Source organism: Eurosta solidaginis, chromosome 3 (assembly GCF_040869045.1).
Source record: "Eurosta solidaginis isolate ZX-2024a chromosome 3, ASM4086904v1, whole genome shotgun sequence".
Lineage (NCBI taxonomy): Eukaryota > Metazoa > Arthropoda > Insecta > Diptera > Tephritidae > Eurosta > Eurosta solidaginis.
The window spans coordinates 15,913,065-15,940,977 of NC_090321.1; the positions used below are offsets into that span (position 1 = coordinate 15,913,065).

The following is a 27,913-nucleotide window of genomic DNA, read 5'->3' on the forward strand; positions in this document are numbered from 1 at the left end:
GTTTAAAAGGGTCGTAGACCACAATAATAAGCTGTATCTTAGCGAAAAATAGTTTTGTATCACTGATATTTCACTTATCAAGTTTTATTGTAAGAGGAAATCAGGCGACATTTTTTAATAGGCGGTGCCACGCCCCTATTCCGATCAAGCATTACAAAACCAACAAAAAATAAATTCCTCATAACAAAATTCGAAAATGTAATTTATCTGAAATGAACTGTACAATTCAAACTCACGTTGAGTATATAATATTTGGCTATACCCAAACTTGGACACCCTTACTTCTTTTTGTTTGTTTTAATTAGCTGAACAAACAGATTTTGCTCTATCTGTTTATTTATACGTGGGCGAATCGCATGTATTCTAGCGAAATGAAATGACGCATTTTGCTATATTTTAGAACAAAATTTCTTTGCAATTGTTTGTTTATTTATACGTGGACGAAACCCAAGTAAGGGCCTTTACGAACCGAAAATCAAAAGTGATCAGACTTTATTTCTATCACTTGGGATTAATGGTCAAATATGTTTATGAGGTGGGAATTAAATAGTTTATTCTTTCCCCTCATTCTGGACTGAGGAACATGCTTTCAAAGAAAGGCTTCATCGGTTTTGCAAATTTGGATGTTTTACTAACAAAATATAACGCCCTTTATTCATATTCTTCCGCTGTTAAACCCATATCTATATTTTTTCTTTTGTTATTGATATAAGAGAAAAGTTTCAAAGTTTACAAACGGCGACGGTAACTAGGGTTTCTGGATTTCACTTCTGCATCAGCTAGCTTCTCGGGAGCTGAGTATTGAACTAGAAATCTCCAACATTCATACTTTATACTACTGTATTTTTTTGCTTTTAATAAAATTTTGTCTACACTTTTATTTAGCATTGAACAAACTTTGGAAAACGTAGGTTTTATAAATTGATCTTGCCCTTATCTTTATTATTTTCCTAGTAAGCAAACGTCGACTTGAAATTAAAAAAATTTGCAGATGTTAAACGTGTCTGTTTACTAAAATTGTTCCTGTAAGTTCGGGTAACATTTTTTATTGGTGTCTAAAATTTGTCAAGTCCATTACCTCTCTTCCATTAGTTGCTCCATATATTGGACTATAACTTTATTTCAGTTTAGCCAACGAAAAACTTTTATGTTGTCAGAAAGAGGGCATTCAGCGCTTTCAGCAGTGCATAAAATTTAAATTTAATTTATTGGAGATGTTAGAAAAATCTTGCAAAATATGACGAAAATTTAAATTATTGTATCTCTTTTTTAATTTATATATACAAAGGATTATTTATTTATTTACTTGGATGTCTAATATACAGCAGACACTTATATACACTATAATACAACTAATGTAAATTAAGTATTGCTTAAGAAATAGGTTTTTAATTTGAACTATATAACCGATTTGGTATACGTTAATTCTAAATGCAATGTACGCAGCCGTAGCTTCAAATCTTGTATGCATTCTGACTCATCGTTGGTTGATTCACAATGCCGCATTAAGTAGTAAACATGTACTATTACTAAATGTAAGGTTGGATAGCTATCGCCTTCCAAATCTTTTGATGTTTCCTCAAATTTAGCCAGCACTTTAAGGGAATCTGTTAAGGCATTTAAGCTTATTCCACTAATACATCTCAGTAGACGATTTTCCTCCAAAATATTTCCAACGTCAACCCAGTTATTTTTGAGAGGCTGTGGCATGTAGTAAACTGTGTTCCATCTTGTCGGAGAAATGCTTTTAAGGGTTGTTGTCAATTGTGCATTGGCTCCAGATTTCTTGAAATACCTGACGACATGTGACATTTTTCTTTCATTTCGCTAATATTGGCTGACTCGTTAAGAGATTTTTCCACGATGTTGTGCAATAAATGGGTAATACAAAATATGTGGTTGTGATGTTGGAAAGCGGCTTTCATGTTAGTTCCTCTATCCGTAACAATAATGGCTTTATCCAAGGAGCAATCAAATTCGTCCAAAGCTTCCGTCACTTTCTGCAGAATTCTTTGAGCTATTGTGAAAAAGTTCGTGAAAAAACAATCAGGGTATTCAGCAGGGTATTTAAATAGGCAATTCTTACTGGTACAGGGATCGGAATCCATGGACTTAAAAGCAAGCAGTTTTGTGACTAATTTTGCATTTGTAATAAAGTAAATATTAAAAGGCTTCAGAAAAAGTATTGTGGTTTAGTTGGTGAAACTTCAATGTAGTTATCCGTTGGTATGATCTTTCTTCAGTTAATTTCTCTATTTATATAGTTCTATTCCGCGCTTTTTTTCAAAGCGTATGTACATGCATTCTATATATACTGAAGTGCGTTTAATTATATAAATAGTTAAAGAAATAGATAATGAAATTTTTCTACAATGCAATATGTATACACATAAATATATCCTAACCCATTTTTAAGGCCATAATCGATGGCCTTCAGGCAGGCAAATGTCTATCATCATACAAGTGTAATAATGGTGATTAGCGATGCACAACATACATGTTTCAGGATCGTTAATTATGGGAAAGCCCCACATAAACTGAGAATGCCTACCATTGTTTTGTATCGCGGATTTTCATTGTCTAATGAAAATAGTTTTATGTATATATGCATGTGTATTAATTTTAGGGAAATAACGTTTTACCAACTAATCAATGACTTTCAGCCTAGAATAATTCTATACATACATCATACAAGTTGATGGTGATTAGGGATAACGGCGCAATATATGTATATTTTGAAGTTTTGTTAATTTTTGAAATTTGTGTATGAAGGCCGGGAAACATTGCAAATTAACGTACTTTGACGTTCTTAACGTTAATAAACGAAACGAAATGACTTTGTTACGTTTATTAACGTTGATTATCGTAACGAAATGATATTGTTTCGTTGGTTAAGCATGCCTGCAATACAAACTCATTGGCGTGAAGTACAATGGATACTGAGACAGTTTCGGTATGTCTCATTGTACATTCACGTGTGAATGCATTCATGCAGGACTCTAGTCCTTATGTACATAATTTAATAGAATTTCGTCGGTCAAATCAGCTAGATGCGTAACTCAGTATTTCATATTTTACAATAGGAGGATTTAAAACAAGTAAGGAAGTTAAGTTCGGGTAGAACCGAATATTATATACTCAGTTGACAGCTTCTATCGCCAATTTGTTTTAGTATTTTAACACTAAGCATAATCAAAACCGGGCATGTTTATTAAAGGATCTTGCCTACTTTTTTTTAGAAATATTCCCCTTTGTAGAGGAATTAAGTGTACCGAATTCATAAATGTCAATATTTTTTTCAGTTGGGGCTCCGAAAACGTAGACGAAGTATTATTCTAAAAAGGGTAGGTGCCACTCCCACTTTAAGATATTGTTTATTTTTTCGTTTTCTTCTTACATATACTCTCTACAACTAAAAGACCATCGACATAAATTTTTTTGCAAAAATTTTGACTTTATATTCGCCCAGGGTAATTTCCAATATAAAAGGGGCGTGGGCCTTAACGGACGTGGTCCATTTTTGGCAGAAATATGTGGGGTTATAAGGAAAATATGTGTTATCTTTTATCAGGATACGTCTATTGCACTTCGAGTTCTGGCTGCAGAAAGGTTTGGCAAACTGGCAAACGCTTGATCAAAACAGGGACCTATTTTCAAATTTGTTTCATTTATTAATTTTCTTATTTTAAATACACTTAAAAGCAAAGTATCATGTTTTTTTTTCAGAAAGATATTGCCTATTACATTCGCTGACGGTCCATTTAAATTTCTTTTATATAAAAGTGGGCGTGGTCTTTCACAGATTTCGATAATTTTTTCCGGCTTATCCCCTGTTATAAAGGTTAACAGTTTGCCGAGTTTTTTGTTTACAGCTTTAACGGTTTTTTTTTACGACCAATAATTGAAAATTTTATTTTATCACAAGTGGACAGAGCCATCCCCCTTTTTGTAAATTTTCAAAATTTTGAACTAGGGGACGCGATATCAACCCACTCCTGAAATTTGGTATGGTAGTTAATAATGCAGCTACTGAATTATCACGCTTTTGGTGTTTTTGAAAGTTTTATGTTCATATAAATACAGGGGGCGTGGTTATTGTCCGACTTCGGTCAATTTAAATAAGTTCCGAATTTGAGTGTCAAGGAACCTACGTACCAAATTTCAGTAAGATATCCCGTGTTTACCGACGGACGGACATGGCTAAATGATTTTTTTTGACCCTGATCGTTTTCACGAATCGTCGAGTTATCGGTTTGATAAGGAATCTTTATAATAACAATATAAAAAATCGACAACTTTTCGATTAAGAATCAATATCTTTTCCATAAATTATAGAAGGCTATTCTAAAATAATTTTATAAAAGGATCCCCAAGATCTTCCCAGAACTATCTCATTAAAATACAGTACTAGTACTTTTAACATTGTGATGTCCTACGAAATGACAATTGGCTCTTTCTGCAGACCTTCTGAACGCGTTATTTACTAGTTTAGTCCTAGGTGGCTCTAAAATAGTCGTGACCTTAGATTTATCAATTTAAATACAAATAGCTGAAACTTTAGGGCTATTAGTACAGCGGTGGCTACCAACTGTCCCGCTATGCATCCTACTAGCACCAGTTCATATAAACCTGTAGGGCGAAACTGTTTCTATGCGGGACCGGCTCCCATTTCCGCTACGGGGTGGATGCTGTTATAGTAAATACCCATGTATTATTATTTTGGTTACAGTTTCTTTTGTAGGTACTTAGATTAATTTAAAAGAAATATTTAATGGGTACACATAATTTTAGGAACCGCAGAAAAAGAAAAAACTTTCCGGAGCACAATCACGACAGCCAAAACGGGAAAAAGAGGGACAGAAGGAGCAATTGGCAGCTTCCTTAAAGAAATTTTTAAGTAAGCCAGAACATAAAGAAACGAAATGTCAAGAATATGTTGACGAAGCCTTAACAGACGCAGCTTTAAATCAAGAAGCAATGAACGTATCTGAACAAATAGATGTATGTTCTTCAGAAGGAGAGTACAGTGAAACCGGAAAAAGTACTTATGAGGAACCTGTAAGCAATTTCCCGTCATAATTTGTAATTTGTAGCAATTTGGATTGTGGTGATGATCCCGGCTTGTGGCCTGCCAGTATTTCTAATGATCTTGTAAATATTTTAGCTAGTCGTGGGTCCATACAGGTGTCAAACTACAACTTTCCTCTAAATGATGATGGAAGAAAATTCACAGACAATTACTATTATAGAAATCTTGCCAATGGAGAAAAAGTTATACCAGAATGGCTTGTTTACTCCACTTATTTTGAAGTGTCTATTTTTTTTTTTTTTTTGTAAAATATTTGGTAAATCTATTAGTAGTTTATCTTTTTTCTTGAACGGTTTTTCTGAAGGGCAGCATTTAGCATTAACCTTGAAAAGACATGAAGCAAGCGCTTACCACAGTGAAAATGTAAAATAGTGGGTACAATTGAATAACATGTTAAAAAGTAAAGCTACTGTAAATCAAATGCAACAGCGAATATTGGAATAAAAAAAAACAATGGTGCGGCGTGCTAGAAAGAATAACAGCTGTTATCAAGTTTATATATAGAGAGTGCCTGGCTTTCCGGGTGTCATCAAAAATATTATATGAACCTGATAATGGTAATTTTCTAAAACCATTCGAAATGGTAGCATCCTTTGATACAGTAACACGGGAACATATTCACAGAATTAAATCCTCAAAATTAGATTCAGGTCGACTATAAAAAAATATATACAACAACGAGAGAGAATCAAAATATTTCTCCATTATATTGGACTGCACACCCACCAGATGCTTCTTTATTTTATGTCGTATATTTGATTGTAACATGAAGGTGCATTTATTTTGATTTTTACCGACGGCCAAAAAGGCAAAACGTTCTCCAGAAAAAAATTTCGATTATGCAACAAGTAAGGAAGTCTAAGTTTGGATGAGAAAATTACATACCCAGCTGTACACTTGAAATGCTGTTGTTGTTTGTTTTGTGTGCTTAATGGTATTACAAGGCTGCGCAATAATATATATACATATGGTTCTATTTTGAACTAATTTTTCTTCGAGTTATGGCTGCCGAAACATAGAAAATTGCTTAGTCATAAAAGGGGCGGTGCCACGGCCATTTTTGAAAATTTGAAGTTTTCCTATTCATTGTTATAAATCCACTTGGGAAATGAAATGCCATTGATATAAAGCTCTTTTTGCAAAGATATAGCTTATTTTATTCGTCCACGACCCTTTTAAAAATCTTTTATATAAAAGTGGGCGTGGTCCTTAACCGATTTCGTTAATTTTTCTTCCAATCATTCCTTATAGTAAAGGCAACCTCTCTTCTGAATTTTCTCACGATAGGTTTATCGACTTTTGATGTATGATTAATAATATTTGTAACGCCCATTTAAAAAAATTTTTTTTTTCAAATTTGTATCAATAGTCTCAATATCAGTCCACTCGTCAAATTTCAACATTCTAGGTATATTATTTACTAAATAATCAGGTTTTTTGTGCTTTCCAAAATGTTATATATATAAAAAGTGGGCGTGATTATCATCCGATTTGGCTCATTTTCAATACCAATCTATTCTGGGTCCGGATAAGCCCGTGTACTAAATTTGGTGAAGGTATCTCAATATTTACTCAAGTTATCGTGTTAACGGACGGACGGACATGGCTCAATCAAATTTTTTTTTCGATACTGATGATTTTGATATATGGAAGTCTATATCTATCTCGATTCCTTTATACCTGAGCAACCAACCGTTATCCAATCAAAGTTATAATACCCTGTGTTCAAGTACAACTGGGTATAAAAAGAATGTCGAAGTCAAAAATTGCAAAGCGTCTGCCCCAGAAGATGGGCCAATGCCATGAAGCGGTATCCACTTACATTGAACTTCAGCCAGCAATATTTGAAGCCTTTGAAGAGATAGCAGAAGAGCAAAACGACAAAACTTCAGCAAAATATTCTCAGTTTCAAGCTGCTATTTCCAGCATGCAATTCCAAACGTTGCTGTTGTTGTTGCAGCGATAAGGACACTCCCCGAAAGCCTTGGGGAGTGTTATCGATGTTGATGTTCCTTTCCCGGATGCATATCCGGTACGTTCCGGTAACAAACACAATAAAGGTACCAGCCCGACCGTCTCGGGAAACGATTTTTTATGACTACATGAAACCTTCTAGGCCATACCGCCCTCCCACCCCTTTGATCCAACAGGAGTTCGGGGTCGCCAGAACCTCGGCTGTTAATGAAACATGATTCGCCACGGGTAGGTGAGGTTGACAATTGGGTTGGATAAGCTATATAATGCGCTGGCAACCCCTTGAGAGAGTTGCACTACACATGAAACCACGCATCAATAAACATCAATTAAATAGATGCAACGTTGATACTGAGAGCGTCGAAGATTATTATAGAATCGCATTCTATATTCCATTCCGTGATGCATTCATAATTCACATCAAGAGCCGTTGCATGAAACACCAACTAATTTTCGAAAATTTCGGTGTTTTGTTCCCCAAAAATTAATACAACGCTGAAAAATGCAATAAACTGCATGAATTTTATGAAAGTGTTGTGAATTGTTCCAAAACCGAGTTTGCAATGGATGTCAAAATGTGGAGAAAGCGAGTCGATGGTCACAATTTTAAAAACGCTTTTGATGTATTTAGGTGGGTACAATTTTGATGATTACCTACACAATTTGTATGCTATATTTCTTATTTATCTTATTTTTGAGATGGTGAATCCAAGTGCTTTCGGACATGTAAATAAGTTATTGTGCATATTAGCCGTTCTACCAGTTTCGACAGCAACACCAGAACGCACATTAAAAGGTTAAAATCATACTTGCGGAGTACAATCAGTCAAGAACGTTTGAATGGACTCCACCACCACTTCGGTAAACGAAGTACTAGAAGAGTTTTTCAAAAAACCTAGGTGATTGTTGGGAAATAGTTATAGGAAACATTAGTTTCTTTATTCTGTATGTGTTTAAAGCTTGAATATACAGACATATTTTACTGACCGATTTTGGCTATGAACCAATTTTGATGTCATAAAAAACATACGAAAAATAACTCACATCTACACCATCTTCTTCAATTTTGTAATTATCAAGCTTTAGATGCCCATTTTACAAGCTGAAGCAAATTTAAAGTATTTTCCGTACCTTTTTCAAATATAAAGACAAGAAGAGTTAAGTTTTTGTAATATGTATACATATGTATGTACGTATTGTTTTAAGTTTTACATTTTAGTAAACAAATATAATTAAAGGCCGTTTTAACCATCTCCGCTTAGCGTTGACTGACAGGTTATTTACCAGAAATCATCCGGTTATCTGTCAAATAAACTGCCAGTTAGCGTTAACCGGAGATGGTGAAAAGGGCCCTAGGACCCCAATCAAAATAAATATTTTATACCTATTTATTAAGATTTCTTTTCTTTTATATTCTATGGTGAACAAAATTTAAAAAAATCTAATTTAAAGCAAAACTCAGTATAATATTGTTCCTTGAAAAACTAACAGGTTTCAGTTTTTTCTCATAGAAAACTAGCACAGAAAATCTGAAACGTGTTCGTCTTCCATGGGAGCTACGATATGTGATCAAAGGGCGCCATTATCGGTATTTGCACGCAGTCAAAAAACTGCCAGCGGCGGGCCTGTAGGGGCATTGGATCTTTATTTCACCTTCTGTTCTTCCCTTCGCTTCGTTAAGTTTTGCATACTTTCACCTTATCCTATATGGTCATATATATGTACTTATATTTTTGAGGTACCCACAATTGTTGCTGCAAATATTGTAATATCCGCTCAGTCCGCTGCTCATGTTCTCTTTGATGCACATTGAAATGCGTTCGAATGTCGCTTCCGGTACCAAGGAATTGCCCATTCGTATTTGCAAAGTGTGTTATTAAGTTGACACTAGTACAATTAATGTATTGTTAATGAAAAGAACAATGGGTATACTTAATTTGCTTTATCTGTTTTGAGACGTGTAAATAAAAAATAAGATTTCAGGCATTTTAAATAACAAAAGTACCTCTAAATTTAAGTTAAAGCTATACAAGACCAATCTTGTTATACTCAGCGTGCTTTGCGCACATAGTATATTAACTTTGGTAACATAACGGGCATAAACGAATCGAGATAAATTTAACTTCCATATATATGCTGACGATGAAAATAGGAATTTAGCCATGTCCGTCGATCCGTCCATCCATCTGTCGGTGCACACGATAACTTGAGTAAATATTGAGAATAAAATATTGAAATTTGGTATATGGGTTCCGATGCGCTGATTAACCATCGCTATTAAAGATGAAGGAAATCGGATGGTAACCACGCCCACTTTTTACATATATGTATAACATTTTGGAAAACACATAAAACCTGATTATTTAGTAAATAGAATGTTAAAATTTGATGTGTGAACTCATATTAAAACTCTTGATTATTTTTGAAAATGGGCGTGGCACCGCCCACTTATGATTAAATCAATTTTATAAATATTATTAATCATAAATCAAAAACCGTTAAATCTATCATAACAAAATTCGTCAGAGAGGTTGTCTTTACTATACATACATATTTTAGTAGGAAATATTTCTAGGAAAAATGGAAGGGATCGGTTAAAAATCACGTCCACTTTTATATAAAAGATGTTTGAAAGGGTCGTAGACCAGAATAATAAGCTATATCTTAGCGAAAAGTAGTTTTGTATCACTGATATTTCACTTATCAAGTTTTATTGTAAGAGGAAATCAGGCGACATTTTTTAATAGGCGGTGCCACGCCCCTATTCCGATCAGGCATTACAAAACCAACAAAAAACAAGTAAGAAAGGCTAAGTTCGGCTGTAACCGAACATTACTTACTCAGCTGAGAGCTTTGGAGACAAAATAAGGGAAAATCAACTTTTAGCAAAATGAACCTAGGGTAACCCTGGAATATGTTTGTATGACATGTGTATCAAATGAAAGGTGTTAATGATTATTTAAAACGTAGTGGGCCTTAGTTATATAGGTGGGCGCCCTTTCGAGATATCGTAATAAGGGTGGACCAGGGGTGACTCTAGAATATGTTTGTACGATATGGGTATCAAATTAAAAGTATTAATGAGGGTTTTAAAAGGGGGTAGCCCTTAGTTGTATATATGAAGGCGTTTTCGAGATGTCGACCAAAATGTTGACCAGGGTGACCCAGAACATCATCTGTCGGGTACCGCTAATTTATTTATATATGTAATACCACGAACAGCAGAAATACCATAATTCCAAGCGCTTGCGATTTCGCCCTGCAGAACTTTTTCATTTTATTCTACTTAATATGGAAGGTGTCACACCCATTTTACAAAGTTTTTTCTAAAGTTATATTTTGCGTCAATAACCATGTTTCATCTCTTTTTTCATATTTGGTACAGAATTATGGCATTTTTTTCTTTTTCGTAATTTTCGATATCGGAAAAGTGGGCGTGGTCATAGTCGGATTTCGGCCATATTTTATACCAAGATAAAGTGACTTCAGATAAGTACGTGAACTAAGCTTAGTTAAGATATATCGTTTTTTGCGCAAGGTATCGTGTTAACGGCCGAGCGGAAGGACAAACGGTCGACTGTGTATAAAAACTGGGCGTGGCTTCGTCCTAGAATCTAAGCCCCTACCAAATTTCACAAGGATTGGTAAATTTTTGTTAGACTTATGGCACTAAAAGTATCCTAGACAAATTAAATAAAAAAGGGCGGAGCCACGCCCATTTTGAAATTTTCTTTTATTTTTGTATTTTGTTGCACCATATCATTACTGGATTTGAATGTTGACATCATTTACTTATATACTGTAAATATAAAAAAAATTTTGTTAAAATTTTACTTAAAAAAAATTTTTTTTAAAAGTGGGCGTGGTCGTTCTCCGATTTTGCTAATTTTTATTAAGCATACATATAGTAATAGGAGTAACGTGCCTACCAAATGATAGTCCGATTTCGTTCATTTTAAATAGCAATCTGAGATGAGCGCCCAGGAACCTACATACCAAATTTCATCAAGATACCTCAAAATTTACTCAAGCTATCGTGTTTACAGACGGACGGACGGACATGGCTAAATGAATTTCTTTTTTCACCCAGGTCATTTTGATATATAGATGTCTATATCTATCTCGATTAGTTTACGCCGTTACCGATTACCGTTATGTGAACAAAGTTAATATACTCTGTGAGCTCTGCTCAGCTGAGTATAATAAATCCCTCGTAACAAAATTCGAAAAAGTTATTTATCTGAAATTAACTGTGTAATTCAAACTCACGCTGAGTATATAATATTCGTCTATACCCAAACTTGGACACCCTTACTTGTTTTTGTTTGTTTTAATTAGCTGAACAAACAGATTTTGCTCTATCTGTTTATTTATACGTGGGCGAATCCCATGTATACTAGTGAAGTGAAATGACGCATTTTGCTATATTTCAAAACAAAATTTCTTTGAAATTGTTTGTTTATTTATACGTGGGCGAATCCCATGTATTCTAGCGAAATGAAACGACGTTTTAACACGCTTTTATTAGCTTGGCCTGTATCTATGTATGTAACGGTTTCTTTGAGCTTAATTTTCACCAGTTTCTAGAAGTCTGATTAATTTGAAGCTTCGCATATGTATCAAGATGACAATGCATTAATGTTGTGGTGTGGTGACATAAGGTCAACGGCCATAAGGTCAATTGGCCTTATTACCACTTTGAATGGCCATAAGTTTGATTGAAACTTTGCACACGTATCAACGCTCGATGGCAATGCAATAATGTGATGGTGGGGTGACATAAGGTTAACGCACATAAGGTCAATTAAACTTATGACCACCCCAAATGGCCATAGATTTGAAACCTTGCACATAATGCGAAAAACGCATTCCTTTATTAATGATAGAAGTGGATGCATGGCACATCTACGAAAGAGCATACTGGAGCCCTTTTTAAAACGCTTTTATTAGCTTGGCCTGTATCTATCTATGTATCTATGAACCATGTATGTATGTAACGGAATCTGGAGTGGAGCCGAGAGCTCCGGTAATGCAGAGCTCTGAGCTCCGTTGCACCTTTTGAAGTATTTTAAGATAGGTACTTTTAGCTAGTGCAGGCCACCAGACCAAGGCACCATAAAGAAGAATCGGGCGCACAATGGCTGTGTAAATCCAGAATGTCACCTTAGGGGAGAATCCCCAGGAGGTGCCAATTGCCTTCTTGCAGGTGAACAGCTCTGCTACTCCCTTCTTGGATCGCTCCACTATATGGTCACTCCATAATAGCTTCCTATCCAGAATGACTCCCAAATACTTGACTTGATCGATAAACGCTAAGAATGTACCCCAGTTCTTACCGGTGTATCACGCGCATCCACTACCTTGAGGTAGTCCGGATATACCACCCCTATCAGCGTGACGGCGGCCCTATAGAAGTTTACCGACCTGGCGTCGTCACAGGCAATTAGCTTGACATTGCCCTGGAACCACCCTGTATCGGTGTAAGATGGCGGTGGACCAGGGTTGTCTTTCTTAACCTTGACGGCCGGCGTAGCGAGCGCGGCCTCGATCCACTTCCACTGTTGTTTCGGGATCCTGCCATCTTCGCTGCTCTCATCTATAACGCCAATGATCTGTCGACCCTTGGCAATTTCGGCGAAAGACCGCGTCCAGCCTCCCTGCGTCTTGGCCCTTTTCGGTGCCGTGGGGTTGGATTCATATATGGGCCGCTGGCGTTTCGAGGTTTCATCACTCTCGACTAAAACTTTTAAAATTACTTGAACTAAAAAATTTAAAATAAATAATAGTTTAAAAAAAAACTAAAAAAACACGCTTTTATAGCTAACCGAACTAAAAAATAGAAAATAATTTTCAATTAAAAATAATTTATATAACAGTACTAGAAGGTCAAACAATCATTTATAGTTAATCACCTCAAAATAAAATTATAATAAAATTTAAGTTATTAACAGAATAATTTAATTCACAGTAAAAAGCGTGGGGTGGTTGATATTGAATGTTACAATCATTCTATTGGCAACTATCTGAGAGGAAAGATATGAAATGTAGTTAAATGCACCCCACGCTTTTTACTGTGTAATTCACATTCAGTTATTCTGTTAATAACTTAAATTTTATTATAATTTTATTTTGAGGTGATTAACTATAAATGATTGTTTGACCTTCTGGTACTGTTATATAAATTCTATTTAATTGAAAATTATTTTCAATTTTTTAGTTCGGTTAGCTATAAAAGCGTGTTCTTTTAGTTTTTTTTAAACTATTATTTATTTTTGCTATTTTTCAAAACAAAATTTCTTTGCAATTGTTTATTTATTTATACGTGGGCGAATCCCAAATAAAGTCCGTCACGAACCGAAAATCAAAAGTGGTCACACTTTATTTCTATCACTTGGAATTAAAGGTCAAATATGTGTATGATGTGGAAATCAAATAGTTTATTCTTTCCCCTCATCCTGGACTGAGAAACATGATTTCAAAGAAAGGCTTCAACGGTTTTGCAAATTTGGATGTTTTACTAACAAGTTGTAACGTCTATAGATCTATATTTTTGCTTTAGCTATTGATATAAGAGAAATATTACAAAGTTTACAAAGGGCGGCGGTTATAGGACATGTTTCTCGATTTCACTTCTTCATCAGCTAGCTTCTCGGGAGCCTAGTATAGAACTCGAAATCTCCAACATTCATACTTTATACTACTGTATTTTTTCGCCTTTAAAAAAATGTTGTCTAGACTTTTATTTAGCATTAAAAACTGAGGAAAACTGAGGTTTTATAAATTCATCCTGCCCTTATCCATATTATTTTCCTATTAAGCATACGTCGACTTGAAATTAAAAAAGCTTTCAGATGTTAAATGGGTCTATTTACTAAAATTTTCCGGTAAGTTCGGGTAACATTTTTATTGGTGTCTAAAATTTGTCAAGTCCACGAAAATTTAAATTGTTGTAACTCTTTTTTAATTTATGTATACAAAGGATTATCTAAGGAAAATCTAAAATCAGTTCTGATTTCAACAAGATATGAATTTTAAAGATTAATGTAGGTTTTATTTGTGTATTCAAAAATTTCATATGAACACACAAAAGAAAGCAGTACAAACTAGCTGTGAATCTTATCTGCTTGAAAATATATATATAAAGTTTGATTTATTTCGCACTTTTGTTTTATATCTTCTATAAAACTAACATTTAATTACCTAAAAATTAATCGAGGGAAAGTCATATACCAGTATACGTCTCCGCTTATGAAGAGGGGTGTTTGGGCCCTTAGCCCGGATGTTGAGGGCGAATTTGAAATTCCTGGTATGCAGATTTTGTTTACTCTACTAGCCCTATAACTTGATGTCTCGCAAAGAATATATTTTCAATGCCATTTAGTGGTAGGTAGGTAGGTATAATGGCTGCAACCCTGATCGCCCAAGTAGCTAATGAAAAGCCGTTTTGATGCCATGAACCTACTGGGTACTACATGGATATGTTTTACAACCATCCTGAGTTGTGTATAAAATCAAGAATGTTTGCCGTCCCTATTTCCGCTAATCTTCCTCAATAGTCCAAAAAAGGGCTCCCGAATGATCTTAAACGGGTTCTAGCTAGAGCCGGGCATTTACACAGAAAGTGCTCGACAGTTTTTTTTTTCATCTATGACCTTACAACTTCTGCAGTGGTCATTGTGCAGAATACCCATCTTTGCCGCATGCGTGCCTAAAGCCCAGGGACCAGTGCAGGCGGCTATAAGTCTATGGGTGTCAGCCCTGGATCACCCCAGCACATAACTCGTTTTCCTTTCGTTGTAGTACGGCCAAATGACTTTTGATATCGCACATCACGCGGTGCTCTTCCATTTTTGTTCGGATTTGCTCACATAAAAATCTCGAATATCTCCTTTGGCTACCCCTGGGTATACCCACTTCGACACTAGTTATACCCTCAACCCCCTTTGCTGAGCCCCTACTTGCCAGTTCTTCAGCCATCGCATTTCCCTCGATTCCCCTATGTCACGGTACCCAGATAATGGATATTTCCAGAGTGTCTGTCAACGCCGATAATAGTTGTTTGCAAGACCCTACCAGCTTTGAGCTAGTATATACGCCTTAATTGCAGCTTGGCTGTCAGAAAGGATAGACACTTTGCAAGTTATGCTCCTGGCCTCGAGTAATTTACAGGCCTGCCAAATTGCGAGGACTTCTGCTTGAAATACACTGCAGTATGACGGTAGTTTAAGCGACTTAGAAATTTCTAGGGAATGCGAGAAAATTCCAGCTCCCACCCTTGAGTCCCTCTTAGAGCCATCAGTGTAGATTAGTATGCCGTTACCCACTGGAGCCACTTCACTCTTCCAATCATTCCCACTTGGAATGACAGCGGTGATGTTGCCCTCAAACTGAAGTTTGCGGGGATTATATTCTATATCGGAATTTAGTACTCCCGTCGGGAGTTGATAAAGGATAGTGCCATGCCCCTTCTGAGTATCCTTCGAACACCCAGACTGTCTGAGTCTCAGAGCGGTCCGCGCCGCTGTGCATAGTATGTGCATGTCTATCGGAAGCAGGTTTAAGATGGGGTCCAAAGCCGCAGTGGGGCAGGTGCGGCATCCTCTGGTGGCCTCAACGCTCGCAGTACGTTGAACCTTCTCTAGGCTGGTGAGGTTGTACTTCTTGCTAAGAGCCATACGTTAGCACTGGCCGCACTACTGCCTCATACAGCCAAAGGACCATCTTAGGCCTGAGACCCCACTTCTTACCGAACATCGCTTTACAAGCATAGAAAGCGACGCAGGCCTTCCGCGCTCGCTACTCGATGCATGCTTTCCAGTTGAGTTTTGAGTATTTTATTAGTGCCAGGTACCTAGTACTGCTTGATAGTGTTAGTTGCTGGCCGTTTAATCTTGGTAATTCAAAGGTAGGTGCTTGGTACCTCTTTGTGAAGAGTAGTAAATCCGTCTTCTCCGGATTCAGCCTAAGCCCACATCCCTGTGCCCACCTACTTAGTTTTGCTAACGTTCTCTCCATGATTTCACTCATCAATGAAGGGAAAGGACCCGAAATCAGGATTGCCACATCGTCAGCGTACGCCACGACCTTCATACCATTAGCGTCGAGTCTTGTTGGAATGGTGTTCAGGATAGTAAGCCATAGCAGAGGCGAGAGCACCCCACCTTGTGTGTCTCTACATATCTGCTTACCAATTTTCGCTCCTTCGAGCTAGCTGTTATCTAGCGGTTGAGGAGAAGAGACGATATCCAATTCCTTATTGGTTCCTCCACCACTGTCGTTCCGAGAGCTGATCTTATCGCGTCAGCCTTCACGTTTTTGAAAGCACCCTCCACATTAACAAACGCGGCTAGAGTGAATTGTTTATGCATTAGGAATTTCTCCACCGTCCGTACCACCTCATGTAGCGCGGTCTCTGTAGATTTTCCCTTCAGGTAAGCATGTTGTACCGTGGAAAGAGGACTCTTATCCAGAAGTTCTCTTATATGAACATGAAGCAATCTCTCCAGAGCTTTTAGCACAAAAGATGTAGGACTTATTGGCCTAAAATTCTTGGCCAGTTCGTGTCCCCTTCTTCCTGGCTTAGGTGTGAAGGCCACCCTAGTTTTCCTCCACGAGAGAGGAACGGGGCTATAGCGTATACATGCAGAAAAAATATCTTTTAGGTCCTTAACTAAAGATTTTTGAGTCTTCTGCAGCATGATGGGGAGAATACCATCAACTAATGTTGATTTGTATGGCGATAAGCTATTTATCGCACAGGCGATTTTATCTTCTGCCAAGAGCTTTGCTATAAGTTGGTCAGTAGACTCCTGCTGTTCCACTACTTCTACTATAGCTACCTCTCCGGAGCCATCCGGAAAGTGAGCCTCTATGAGAATGTCTAGTGTCTCGGGTGCTGATCCTGCCCATTCTCCATCAGCGCGCTTGACAAAGGTCTTATTGGAATGACACCTGGCAAGTATCCTTCCCAGTCTTCCTGGGTCCTTCGTGGACTCAATGGTCTCGCAAAGTTCCCGCCAGGATTTTCCTCTTGCACTGCGCATGGCTTTCTTGTATTCCCTCATGGAGCCCTATACTGCTGAAAGTCACCTATTGAATGGCATACATTGAATACCTTCATGAGATTTGACCTTAGATCGCTAAGGTTCTTGTTCCACCGAGGAGGGAAGGTCTTCTTGCTCCTGGAAATTGGACAGACAACCTTATATGCGACCTGAAAACTTTTTCCAGAGACCGTACTCAGTCATCTAGGCTATCCGAAAATTGAATGGGTGCTTTGATCCTACCTAGCCTCTCGCTGACTATTCTGCTGAACAGACCCCACAATGTTCGCTTAGGATTTCTGTAAGGTGGTTTTATTTCGCTCTCCCAGTCTATTTCAAGACGGATAATACGATGATCAGACATGAAGATCTTTTTCGAGACCTCCCAATTCCTAACTGAGAGCTCTTGGTAATCATTTGATATCGTGATATCAAGGACTTCCTCCCACCCTGCAAAGTTCTCTTAACTTGGGAAAACAAAGGTGGGAGCATTGCTCCTGATACATATGCTGAGATTATTTGTTACTATATAGTTATAACCATCATTATATACTTTTACAAGAAAAACCTTTGTAATTTTCAGGAAATCGTATATCATTTTGTTTTCTTTTATCAATTTTGGTATATGAAAAATTAATTAGAAAAAATATACATATATTGTACATTGAAGTCGTTGGAATACTTTATTTATAATAAAACTCAATACAACGAAAATATAATTTTATTACATCAGGTGTGGGGGGAATCCAAGTTGAATGACGTCTACAAAAGAAAATTTTGCGCATCTTTTAAGTGATGCTGGTATTGAATTCCCGCCGGCAGTCACGCTTTCGCAACTCAAACGAATGGCAGCGGATATAATTGGTGCTACAGTTGAGCCAATATCGCAACAAACCGATAAGGGTACCGTGCTTGTTGAGAACGTTTTCGAAGATATGTCTTATGGTAATTATGATGGTGCATCTACTGTTGATGTCTCTCCTGTTGGTGTATCTACCGCTGGTACCTCTGCCGTTGATGCTTTTACCATTGATGCTTCTACAGTTGGTGCATCTGCCGTTAATAATTTTGCAAACGAAGTTTCTGCCGTTGGGGTCTCTTTTTCTGACGCCTCTGTTTCTCTACCAAAGTTCAGTTCCTTACCTATAGCTGGTGGTAATTCAAGTTCAAATTTTACTCTAGCTGCCGGCATGAACACGAAGGCATTTGGAGGTTCCAATATTGCCCGTGATAGTGTGGACGAAGAGTAAATTTATTAAAAATAAAAAATAAAACCTGAAATACTAGCGCTAAAAACCCGTTTATATGAAATAGACCAAAATGCAACAACGCCCATGGCATAAGCTAGTTACAAAAACAATTTTTGTGACATTGAACATGCATTGACAAAGTTTAGTGTTGATGACATTGCATATTCCGTTAGATTTTTTTGAAAGATTTCGAATAAACGCTGATGACCGTTTCCGTTTTTTAAGTTTACGTCGTCCCCTTACTGGTACAGCAAGAGTATTTCTTGCTACAACACCCGCAATGACGTATGATCAGTTATGTAAGCAACTTCTTAAATCATTCGATAAACCTATTAGTCTTCAACTAATTGTTGTTGCGTAGAAGCTGTTGGAAGAAGGATGAATCTCTTCATTGCTATATTCTTAGCATGCAAGCGATTACCAAGCGTCCTGATATTACTGAATCAGAAGTCATCGAGTTTATAATAGATTAGCTTATTCCCATGGGTTCCACCCCACGTTTCTATAAAAATATTCAAAATAAATAACACAAATTTTAAAGTTATTTAAGGATGTGTATTTGCAAATTTAGGTACTGCTGAGACTATAGGATATACAATATTTTTTGTAAATTATTTGGTGTATAAATAACAAGTAAGGAAGGTTAAGTTCGGGTGTAACCGAACATTACATACTCAGTTGAGAGCTATGGTGACAACATAAGGGAAAATAACCATGTAGGAAAATGAACCGAGGGAAACCCTGGAATGTGTTTGTATGACATGTGTATCAAATGAAAGGCATTAAAGAGTATTTTATGAGGGAGTGGGCCATAGTTCTATAGGTGGACGCCATTTAGGGATATAGCCATAAAGGTGGATCAGGGTTGACTCTAGAATGCGTTTGTACGATATGGGTATCAAATGAAAGGTATTAATGAGTATTTTAAAAGGGCGTGGACCTAAGTACTATAGATGGACGCCTTTTCGAGATATCGCCGTAAAGATGGACCAGGGGTGACTCTAGAATGCGTTTGTACGATATGGGTATCAAATGAAAAGTGTTAATGAGCATTTTAAAAGGGAGTAATCCTTAGTTCCATAGGTGGACGCCGTTTCGAGATATCGCCATAAAGGTGGGCCAAGGGTGACTCTAGAATTCGTTTGTGCAATATGGGTATCAAACGAAAGGAGTTAATGAGTATTTTAAGAGGGAGTGGGCCTTAGTTCTATAGGTGGACGCATTTTCGAGGTATCGCAATAAAGGTGGACCAGGGGTGACTCTAGACTTTGTTTGTACGATATGGGTATGAAATGAAAGGTGTTAATGAGTATTTTTAAAAGGGAGTGGGCCTTCGTTTTACAGGTGTTCGCCTTTTCGAGATATCGCCATAAAGGTGGACCAGGGGTGACTTTAGAATTTGTTTGTATGATATGGGTATCAAATGAAAGGTGTTAATGATTATTTTAAAAGGGCGTGGGGCTTAGTTCTATAGGTGGACCCCTTTTCGAGATATCGCCATAAAGGTGGACCAGGTGTGACTCTAGAATGCGTTTGTACGATATGGGTATCAAATGAAAGGTGTTAATGAGTATTTTAAAAGGGAGTAATCCTTAGTTCCATAGGTGGACGCCGTTTCGAGATATCGCCATAAAGGTGGACCAGGAGTGACCCTAGAATTCGTTTGTGCAATATGGGTATCAAACGAAAGGAGTTAATGAGTATTTTAAGAGGGAGTGGGCTTTTCTGGACCAGGGGTGACTCTAGACGTTGTTTGTACGATATGGGTATCAAATGAAAGGTGTTAATGAGTATTTTTAAAAGGGGGTGGGCCTTCGTTTTATAGGTGTTCGCCTTTTCGAAATATCGCCATAAAGGTGGACCAGGGGTGACTCTAGAATGAGTTTGTACGATATGGGTATCAAATTAAAGTTATTAATGAGAGTTTTAAAAGGGAGTGGTGGTAGTTGTATTTGTGAAGGCGTTTTCCAGATATCGACCAAAATGTGGACCAGGGTGACCCAGAACATCATCTGTTGGATACCGCTAATTTATTTATATATGTAATACCAAGATTTTAAGGGTTTTTTATTTCGCCCTGCAGAACTTTTTCATTTGCTTCTACTTAATATGGTAGGTGTCACAACCATTTTATAAAGTTTTTTCTAAAGTTATATTTCGCGTCAATAAAACAATCCAATTACCTTACCATATTTCATCCCTTTTTTCGTATTTGGTATAGAATTATGGCATTTTTTCATTTTTCGTAATTTTCGATATGGAAAAAGTGGGCGTGGTCATAGTCGGATTTCGTTCATTTTTCATACAAAGATAAAGTGAGTTCAGATAAGTACGTGAACTGAGTTTAGTAAAGATATATCGATTTTTGCTCAAGTTATCGTGTTAAAGGCCATGCGGAAGGACAGACGGACGACTGTGTATAAAAACTGGGCGTGGCATCAACCGATTTCGCCCATTTTCACAGAAAACAGTTAACGCCATAAAATCTATGCTCCTACCAAATTTCAAAAGGATTGGTTAATTTTTGTTCCACTTATGGCGTTAAAAGTATCCTAGACAAATTAAATGAAAAAGGGCGGAGCCACGCCCATTTTTAAATTTTCTTTTATTTTTGTATTTTGTTGCACCATATCATTACTGAAGTTGAATCTTGACATAATTTACTTATATACTGTAAAGATATTAAATTTTTTGTTAAAATTTTACTTTTAAAAATTTTTTTTTAAAAGTGGGCGTGGTCCTTCTCCGATTTTGCTAATTTTTATTAAGCGTACATATAGTAATAAGAGTAACGTTCCTGCCAAATTTCATCATGATATCTTCAACGACTGCCAAATTACAGCTTGCAAAAGTTTTAAATTACCTTCTTTTAAAAGTAGGCGGTGCCACGCCCATTGTCCAAAATTTTACTAATTTTCTATTTTGCGTTATAAGCTCAACTCATCTACCAAGTTTCGTCGCTTTATCGGTCTTTTGTAATGAATTATCGCACTTTTTCGGTTTTTCGAAATTTTCGATATCGAAAAAGTGGGCGTGGTTATAGTCCGATATCGTTCATTTTAAATAGCGATCTGAGATGAGTGCTCAGGAACCTACATACCAAATTTCATCAAGATACCTCAAAATTTACTCAAGTTATCGTGTTAACGGACGGACGGACGGACGGACGGACGGACGGACGGACATGGCTCAATCAAATTTTTTTTCGATCCTGATTATTTTGATATATGGAAGTCTATATCTATCTCGATTCCTTTATATATGTACAACCAACCGTTATCCAATCAAACTTAATATACTCTGTGAGCTCTGCTCAACTGAGTATAAAAACATTCTTTGATGAGCCAACTCTGGAGTAGGCTACCTAAAATTAGCCATGGGTCAAACATGAGTTGGTAAGATTGACTCCTACTACAGCTAATGACTGTCCTTGAGTTTTATTGATAGACATTGCGAAAGCCAACCTAATAGGAAATTTGAGGCGTTTGAAATTTAAAAGCATATCTGTCGGTATTAATTGAATCCTTGGTATGAAAACTTCGTTGTTTTCGAAATTTCTCGATCAAATCAGTGCTTCAAGGACATTGGAAGTTTTATGATGATAAGCCTTGTCGCATTACATAAGCGCGGAGGATCCAAATTACGAAGCATAATATTATGGACCCTTTTTTAAGGATCAATCGATGAAGAGGAATTCCTGGTGGCTTCAAGGAGTTAAGCAACTCAACCGGACAATGCACAGCTTGCGATTCTTCCACGACTGTGTCAATGGATTGATAAGTAGTATCGTTTGTTTGAATTTTATATAAGGTAAGTGTCCCTAATTTCGTGGTAGTACGTTATTTCGTGGCATTTCGATTTTTTCTTCCAAACAAGGAATTGGGGGAGTGTTTCTTTAAACTGAAAATTTCATAATAAAGATTGGTTTTTATGGTATAATAATTGATATTTTACTAATTTTTAATATTAAACCTAATATTAAATATCAAGCAATATAAAGTTGGAAGCTCGGAAAATGAGCCTGTTGTAAGGAGACCTCTTAAGTAAAGTGTTAAGGAGTCCAGTGTATTTTGTTAAGCCTGTAAAAATTGGATCGGTAAATTTTTTTTTATGATGATAATTTTTCGGTATTTAGTGAACATTTCTTAAACGTTTCTATGACTTCAAAACTCATTCCAATAATTTTTTTAACTTTTTTTTTTTAATATTTCTAACCCACGAAATTAGGGACACACTTTTTTGTGGTGTATCTAATTTCGTTGTACCCATGAAATTAGGGTAATATAATACTTTATGGTTTTCATATTTTCTTTAACATTTCATAAGAAAACATATTTTTTAAGTATTTTAATTATTAAATAAACCCCGAGGAATATTTTGATGTAATTTCGTGGTACACTTTTATTAATCTATTCGTCAATATTTTGATCAAAAAGCTCTGCGAAGCACATTTTAACGAAATAATGGCATTATAGAACTTTTGTTTATTCAATAATTTTTCGTTTAATTTAAAAAAATGTATCAAGATTCCAACTTCTTTACTATTGTTTTGAATGGATATTGGTAATAGAAATAAAAATTTGAATATAAACCTAAAATTACCGCTTAAAGCGATACCACGAATTTACGTACACCAAATTTTGTGCATGTCCCTAATGCCGTGGTATACTGCGCATTTACATTTCAGCAGGAAAGCACGCATTTTTGGAGTGGAGTTATTTATGCGCGTATTTTTATACTCAGTTGAGCAGAGCTCACAGAGTATATTAAGTTTGATTGGATAACGGTTGGTTGTACAGGTATAAAGGAATCGAGATAGATATAGACTTCCATATATCAAAATCATCAGGATCGAAAAAAAATTTGATTGAGCCATGTCCGTCCGTCTGTCCGTTAACACGATAACTTGAGCAAATTTTGAGGTATCTTGATGAAATTTGGTATGTAGGTTTCTGAGCACTCATCTCAGATCGCTATTTAAAATGAACAATATAGGACCATAACCACGCCCACTTTTTCGATATCGAAAATTTCGAAAAACCGAAAAAGTGCGATAATTCATTACCAAAGACGAATAAAGCCATAAAACTTGGTAGGTGAGTTGAACTTATGACGCAGAATAGAAAATTTGTAAAATTTTGGACAATGGGCGTGGCACCGCCCACTTTTAAAAGAAGGTAATTTAAAAGTTTTACAAGCTGTAATTTGGCAGTCGTTGAAGATAACATGATGAAATTTGGCAGGAACGTTGCTCCTATTACTATATGTATGGTCAATAAAAATTAGCAAAATCGGAGAACGACCTCGCTCACTTTTAAAAAAAAAATTTTTTTAAAGTGAAATGTTAACAAAAAATTTAATATCTTTACAGTATATAATTAAATTATGTCAACATTCAACTCCAGTAATGGTATGGTGAAACAAAATGCAAAAATAAAAGAAAATTTCAAAATGGGCGTGGCTCCGCCCTTTTTCATTTAATTTGTCTAGGATACTTTTAATGCCATAAGTCGAACAAAAATTTACCAATCCCTGTGAAATTTGATAGGGGCTTATATTCTGGGACGATAACTTATTTCTGTGAAAAAGGGCGAAATCGGTTGAAGCCACGCCCAGTTTTTATACACAGTCGACCGTCTGTCCTTCCGCTTGGCCGTTAACACGATAACTTGAGCAAAAATCGATATATCTTTACTAAACTCAGTTCACGTACTTATCTGAACTCACTTTGTATTGGTATAAAAAATGGCCGAAATCGGACTATGACCACGCCCACTTTTTCGATATGGAAAATTACGAAAAACGAAAAAACGCCATAATTCTATACCAAATACGAAAAAAAGATGAAACATGGTATTTGGATTAGTTTATTGACGCAAAATATAACTTTAGAAAAAAACTTTGTAAAATAGGTGTGACACCTACTATATTAAGTAGAATGAAATGAAAAAGTTCTGCAGGGCGAAATAAAAAACCCTGGAAATCTTGGCAGGAATACTGTTCGTAGTAGTATATATATAAATAAATTAGCGGTATCCAACAGATGATGTTCTGGATCACACTGGTCCACATTTTGGTCGATATCCGGAAAACGCCTTCACATATAAAACTACCACCACTCCCTTTTAAAAGCCTCATTAATACCTTTAATTTGATACCCATATCGTACAAACACATTCTAGAGTCACCCCTGGTCCACCTTTATGGCGATATCTCGAAAAGGCGTCCACATATAGAACTAAGCCCCACGCCCTTTTAAAATACTCATTAACACCTTTCGTTTGATACCCATATCGTACAAGCACATTCTAGAGTCACCCTTGGTCCACCTTTATGGCGCTATCTCGAAAAGGTGTCCAGCTGTAGAACTAAACCCACGCCCTTTATAAATACTCATTAACACCTTTCGTTTGATACCCATATTGTACAAACGCATTCTAGAGTCACCCCTACCACTACCACCACTCCCTTTTAAAACCTTCATTAATACCTTTAATTTGATACCCATATCGTACAAACACATTCTAGAGTCACCCCTGGTCCACCTTTATGGCGATATCTCGAAAAGGCGTCCACATATAGAACTAAGCCCCACGCCCTTTTAAAATACTCATTAACACCTTTCGTTTGATACCCATATCGTACAAGCACATTCTAGAGTCACCCTTGGTCCACCTTTATGGCGATATCTCGAAAAGGCGTCCACATATAGAACTAAGACCCACGCCCTTTTAAAATACTCATTAACACCTTTCGTTTGATACCCATATTGTACAAACGCATTCTAGAGTCACCCCTACCACTACCACCACTCCCTTTTAAAACCTTCATTAATACCTTTAATTTGATACCCATATCGTACAAACACATTCTAGAGTCACCCCTGGTCCACCTTTATGGCGATATCTCGAAAAGGCGTCCACATATAGAACTAAGCCCCACGCCCTTTTAAAATACTCATTAACACCTTTCGTTTGATACAAAAATTTACCAATCCTTCTCAAATTTGGTAGGAGCATAGATTCTATGACGGTAACTGTTCTCTGTGAAAATGGGCGAAATCGGTGAAAGCCACGCCCAGTTTTTATACACAGTCCACCGTCTGTCCTTCCGCTCGGCCATTAACACAATAACTTGAGCAAAATCTGATATATCTTTACTAAACTTAGCCCACGTACTTACCTGAGCTCACTTTTTCTTGGTATAAAAAATGGGCGAAATCTGGCCATAACCACGCCCACTTTATCGATATCGAAAATTACGAAAAATGAAAAAAATGCCATAATTCTATACCAAATACGAAAAAAGGGATGAAACATGGTAACTGGATTGGTTTGTTGACGCAAAATATAACTTTGGAAAAATCTTTGTAAAATGGGTGTGACACCTACTATATTAAGTAGAAGAAAATGAAAAAGTCCTACAAGGCGAAATCAACAGCCCTTGGAATCTTGGCAGGAATACTGTTAGTGGTATTGCATATATAAATAAATTAGCAGTACCCGACAGATGATTTTCTGGATCACCTGGTCCACATTTTGGTGGATATCACGAGAACGCCTTCACATATACATCTAAGGGCCACTCGCTTTTAAAACCCTCATTAATACCTTTAATTTGATATCCATATCGTACAAAAACATACCAGAGTCACCCCTGTCCCACCCTAATGGCGATATCTCGAAAAGGCGTCCACCTATAGAACTAATGCCCCCTCTCTCTTAAAATGCTAGTAACACCTTTCGTTTGATACCCATATCGTACAAACATTCTAGAGTAACCCCTGGCCCACCCTAATGGCGATATCTCGAAAAGGCGTCCACCTATAGACCTAGTGTCCACTCCCTCTTAAAATGCTCAGTAACACCTTTCGTTTGATACCCATATCGTACAAACATTCTAGAGTCACCCCTGGCCCACCCTAATGGCAATATCTCGAAAAGGCGTCCACCTATACACCTAATGCCCACTCCCTCTTAAAATGCTCAGTAACAGCTTTCGTTTGATACCCATATCGTACAAACATTCTAGAGTCACACCTGGCCCACCCTAATGGCGATATTTCGAAAAGGCATCCACCTATAGAACTAAGGATTACTCCCTTTTAAAATACTCATTACCACCTTTCATTTGATACCCATATCGTACAAACACATTCTAGAGTCACCCTGGCCCACCCTAATGGCGATATCTCGAAAAGGCGTCCACCTATAGACCTAATGTCCACTCCCTCTTAAAATGCTCAGTAACACCTTTCGTTTGATACCCATATCCCACAAACATTCTAGAGTCACCCCTGGCCCACCCTAATGGCGATATCTCGAAAAGGCGTCCTCCTATAGACCTAATGTACACTCCCTCTTAAAATGCTCAGTAACACCTTTCGTTTGATACCCATATCGTACAAACATTCTAGAGTCACCCCTGTCCCACCCTAATGGCGATATCTCGAAAAGGCGTCCACCTATAGACCTAATGCCCACTCCCTCTTAAAATGCTCAGTAACACCTTTCGTTTGATACCCATATCGTACAAACATTCTAGAGTCACACCTGGCCCACCCTAATGGCGATATCTCGAAAAGGCGTCCACCTATAGAACTAAGGATTACTCCCTTTTAAAATACTCATTACCACCTTTCATTTGATACCCATATCGTACAAACACATTCTAGAGTCCACCTGGCCCACCCTAATGGCGATATCTCGAAAAGGCGTCCACCTATAGACCTAGTGCCCACTCCCTCTTAAAATGCTCAGTAACACCTTTCGTTTGATACCCATACCGTACAAACATTCTAGAGTCACCCTTGGTCCAGCTTTATGGCGACATCTCGAAAAGGCGTCCACCTATAGAACTAAGGATTACTCCCTTTTAAAATACTCATTACCACCTTTCGTTTGATACCCATATCGTACAAACACATTCTAGAGTCACCCTGGCCCACCCTAATGGCGATATCTCGAAAAGGCGTCCACCTATATACCTAATGCCCACTCCCTCTTAAAATGCTCAGTAACACCTTTCGTTTGATACCCATATCGTACAAACATTCTAGAGTCACCCTTGGTCCACCTTTATGGCGATATCTCGAAAAGGCGTCCACCTATAGACCTCATGCCCACTCGCTCTTAAAATGCTCAGTAACACCTTTCGTTTGATACCCATACCGTACAAACATTCTAGAGTCACCCCTGGCCCACCCTAATGGCGATATCTCGAAAAGGCGTCCACCTATAGACCTAATGCCCACTCCCTCTTAAAATGCTCAGTAACACCTTTCATTTGATTCCCATATCGTACAAACACATTCTAGAGACACCCCTGGTCCACCTTTATGGCGATATCTCGAAACGGCGTCCACCTATGGAACTAAGGATCACTCCTTTTCAAAATACTCATTAACAGCTTTCATTTGATACCCATATCGTACAAACACATTATAGAATCACCCCTGGTCCACCTTAATGGGGACATCTCGAAAAGGCGTCCACCGATAGACCTAAGGCCCACTCCCTCTTAAAATGCTCAGTAACACCTTTCATTTGATACCCATA

General features: G+C 37.2%; 1 protein-coding gene across 1 annotated transcript in view; it reads left to right on the plus strand.

Moving 5' to 3' along the window:
• Positions 1 to 27,913, plus strand: part of LOC137245848 (tyrosine-protein kinase-like otk) — a 111,154-nt gene that overhangs the window by 36,516 nt on the left and 46,725 nt on the right. The window lies entirely within an intron of this gene.